The following is a 4,931-nucleotide window of genomic DNA, read 5'->3' as shown; positions in this document are numbered from 1 at the left end:
TAAAACGTTTAGGGGTCAAATTGTAATTTAGCCAATTTATACCAAATCGAAATTCAAAGTTAAATATAAATTCCCGAGTATTTATATTAACTCGATTTATAATTGATTATTGTTTTCGATATTTAATTAGTAAATCAAAATAAAATTCAAGTTATTAGGTAAAGTTAAACTTAAATGATTAATTTATTTTGATCAAAACAATTGCATGATTGAAATGTTCATTTGTCCATCTCTTTCCTTTTAGACAAAAGCAATCCCCGCCATCACCTACAATTCCATAACTGAACATGATTTCTAAACCTTAATTCATTCAATTATAAAGCTAGCACATCAAGCTTTATCAAGAACAATCTGAAACTTAATCTATCAATTAAAACCAAAATCAAACTTCAACACCAATAACAAAACCGTAGCAATTCATACAAAAAAAAGAAATGGCAGGATCATGGCGTGACAACGGATAGATTTAACACCACACTATCAAATCGTTTATGAGCCATCACATCCCTAAAGATTTAGCACAATGAAACACAACAAGATCAAGCCAAATGAAAAGAAATGGTTTGGCAGAAACCATAATCTCAAGAACAGTTTATAGCATTTCTAAAACGGACACCGTACGGCGAATGGAAACGAGGTCGATCACGTACCGTTCAACGAAAACGAGGTGGGGAATCGAAGGTATATGAGTCTAGAACATCTGAGATCAAACGGTTTTGATTTCGATCTAGAAACGAGCAAGAACGAATCAGAAAACCGAAAGGCGTTTCAAAATGAAAACTGAAATTTAACGAAACCAGAAAACTTACTGAACAGCGACCTTTGGAGGACGATAACAGCTTCGATATTCAGCGAATGGACAAGAGGAAAACGGCTAGGGTTTGTTTGCAGCGTGATGAAGGTTTTCTGTTTAGAAGTCGACTTTAAATATCGAGAGGAGATGGGTCGAAAATGAGTACGAAGTGGGCTGGACGCAAGGTTCAAAAGCTGCTATGATTCCCGAACGGGAATGGCCTTTCAGGCCATGATTCCCGTTCGGGAATGCCTGGTCTCGAACGAGACCAGGCCCAAAAAAAAAAGAGATTCCCGTTCGGGAATTCCAATTCCCGAACGGGAATGAATGAATTCTATTTTTTTTTGAATTAAATATATAATTGGTTAAACCAATAAATCACACCCAAACCAAACAACTCGAACCAAGCCACTAATATCGAGATTACTTCAAAACGACCGGGAAAAATGTCGGAATTTAAATGTAAAAAAAATGTAAAATTTTACGGGATATTACACAAATCCAAATATTTTACCTTTTTATCAATTTAAGCCAAACGATTAAAATGTTACGAAACCAATCCAAACGTTTAAAACGTTACGAAACAAATCCAAACGTTTCACCTTTTTAGCGATTTAAGCGAAACGTATAAAATATTATGAAAAAGATTAAAACGTTTCACCATTTAAGCGATTTAAGCCAAACGTTTAAAACGTTACGAAACCAATACTAACGTTTAGAACGTTACAAAACAAATTCAAATGTTTCACATTTTTAGCGATTTAAGCCAAACGTTTACAAACGTTACAAAACAAATCGAAACGTTTCACATTTTTAGCGCTTTAAGCCAAACGTTTAAAATGTTACGAAACAAATCCAAACGTTTTGCCTTTATATCAATTTAAGCCAAACGTTTACAAACATTACGAAACAAAAACAAATGTTTACCGTTTTTAGCGATTTAAACCAAACGGTTACAAACGTTACGAAACAAAACCAAGCGTTTCACCTTTTTAGCGAATTATGCCAAACGTTTACAAATGTTACTAAACGAATCCAAACATTTAAAATGTAATGAAACAAATCCAAACGTTTCCAATGTTACGAAACAAATCCAAACGTTTCACCCTTTTAGCGATTTAATCCAAACGTTTACAAACGTTACGAAAAAAATCCAAACGTTTAAAACGTTACGAAACCAATCTAAACGTTTTAAACGTTATGAAACAAATCCAAACGTTTTACCTTTTTAGCGATTAAAGCCAAACATTTAAAACGTTACAAAATAAATCCAAACGTTTAAATGTTATAAACAAATCCAAATGTTTCATGTTTCACCTTTTAGCGATTTAAGCCAAACGTTTACAAATGTTATGAAACAAATCCAAACTTTTCACCTTTTTAGCGATTTAAGCCAAAAGTTTAAAACGATACAAAACCAATCCAAATGTTTAAAACGTTACGAAACAAATCCAAACGTTTCACCTTTTTAGAGATTTAAGCCAAATGTTTACAAAGGTTACGAAACAAATCCAAACGTTTAACCTTTTTAGCGATTTAAGTCCAATGTTTACATATATTACGAAACAAATCCAAACGTTTTACCTTTTTAGCGATTTATGCCAAAAGTTTAAAATGATACAAAACCTATCCAAATGTTTAAAACGTTGCGAAACAAATCCAAACGTTTCACCTTTTTAGCAATTTAAGCCAAACATTTAACACGTTACAAAACCAATCCGAACGTTTACAAACGTTACGAAACAAATCCAAATGTTTTCCATTTTTAGCGATTTAAGCCAAATGTTTAAAACGTTAAGAAACCAATCCAAACGTTTTTTAGAGATTAAAGCCAAACATTTAAAACGTTACAAAACCAATCCAAATGATTACAAACGTTACGAAACACTACCAAACGTTACGAAACACTGCCAAACGTTTGACCGTTTTAGTAATTTAAGCCAAACATTTACAAACCTTATGAAATAAATCCAAACATTTCACCATTTTAGCAATTTAATCCAAACGTTTACAAACATTGCGAAACAAAACCAAACGTTTAAAACGTTACGAATAAAATCCAAATGTTTTACCTTTTTATCAATTTAAGCCAAACATTTAAAATGTTACGAAACAAATCCAAACGTTTCCCCTTTTTAGCGATTTAAGCGAAACTTTTAAAACGTTACTAAACCAATCCAAATTTTTAAAATGTTACGAAATAAATCCAAATGTTTCATCTTTTTATCGATTTAAGCCAAACGATTAAAACTTTAACAAACCAATCCAAATGTTTAAAACGATACGAAACAAATCCAAACGTTTCACCTTTTTAACGATTTAAGCAAAACATGTAAAACATAACAAAACCAATCCAAACGTTACAAAACTAATCCAAACGTTTAAAACGTTACGAAACAAATCCAAACGTTTCACCTTTTTAGCGATATAAGCCAAACGTTTAAAACGTTACGAAACAAATCCAAACGTTTCACTTTTTTAGCGATTTAAGTCAAACGTTTAAAATGTTACGAAACCAATCCGAACATTTAGAACGTTACGAAACAAATCCAAACGTTTTACATTTTTAGCTGTTTAAGCCAAACGTTTACAAACGTTATGAAACAAATCAAAACGTTTCCTCTTTTTAGCGATTTAAGCCAAATGTTTAAAACGTTACGAAACAAATCCAAACATTTAACCTTTTTATCAATTTAAGCCAGACGTTTACAAACGTTATGAAACAAAACCAAACATTTCACCTTTTTAGCGATTTAATCCAAAACGTTTGCAAACATTACGAAACAAAACAAAACGTTTCAATTTTTTAGCGATTTAAGACAAACGTTTCCAAACGTTACGAAACAAATCCAACCATTTAAAACGTTACGAAACTAATCCAAACGTTTAAAACGATACAAAACAAATCCAAACGTTTCACCTTTTTAGCGATTTAAGCCAAACATTTAAAACGTTACGAAACCAATCCAAATGTTTAAAATGCTATGAAACTAATCCAAATGTTTCTTCTTTTTAGCAATTTAAGCCAAACGTTTAAAATGTTACGAAACAAATCCAAACATTTCAAACGTTACGAAACAAATCCAAACGTTTCAAACGTTACGAAACAAATCCAAACGTTTCAAACGTTACGAAACAAATCCAAACGTTTCAAACGTTACGAAACAAATCCAAACGTTTCACCTTTTTAGAGATTTAAGCCAAACGTTTACAAAGGTTACGAAACAAATCCAAACGTTTCACCTTTTTAGCGATTTAAGTCAAATGTTTACAAACGTTACGAAACAAATCCAATACGTTTCACCTTTTTAACGATTTAAGCCAAAAGTTTAAAACGATACAAAACCAATCCAAATGTTTAAAATGTTACGAAACAAATTCAAACGTTTCACCTTTTTAGCGATTTAAGCCAAACATTTAAAACGTTACAAAACCAATCCGAATGTTTACAAACGTTACGAAACAAATCTAAACTTTTCCCATTTTTAACGATTTAAGCCAAATGTTTAAAACTTTAAGAAACAATTCCAAACGTTTAAAATATTATAAAACAAATCGAAAAGTTTCACCTTTTTAGCGATATAAGCCAAATGTTCACAAACGCTATAAAACAAAACCAAATGTTTCACCTTTTTAGCGTTTTAATTCAATTGTTTAAAAACATTACGAAACAAATCCAAACGTTTAACCTTTTAGCGATTGAAGCAAAATGTTTAAAACGTTACGAAACCAATCCAAACGTTTACAAACGTTACGAAACAAATCCAAATATTTTACCTTTTTATCAATTTAAGCCAAACGATTAAAACGTTACGAAACCAATCCAAACGTTTAAAACGTTACGAAACAAATCCAAACGTTTCACCTTTTTAGCGATTTAAGCGAAACGTATAAAATATTATGAAAAAGATTAAAACGTTTCACCATTTAAGCGATTTAAGCCAAACGTTTAAAACGTTACGAAACCAATACTAACGTTTAGAACGTTACAAAACAAATTCAAATGTTTCACATTTTTAGCGATTTAAGCCAAACGTTTACAAACGTTACAAAACAAATCGAAACGTTTCACATTTTTAGCGCTTTAAGCCAAACGTTTAAAACGTTACGAAACAAATCCAAACGTTTTGCCTTTATA

Source organism: Mercurialis annua, linkage group LG6 (assembly GCF_937616625.2).
Source record: "Mercurialis annua linkage group LG6, ddMerAnnu1.2, whole genome shotgun sequence".
NCBI classification, from domain to species: Eukaryota; Viridiplantae; Streptophyta; class Magnoliopsida; order Malpighiales; family Euphorbiaceae; genus Mercurialis; species Mercurialis annua.
This window is presented reverse-complemented; position numbering follows the sequence as displayed.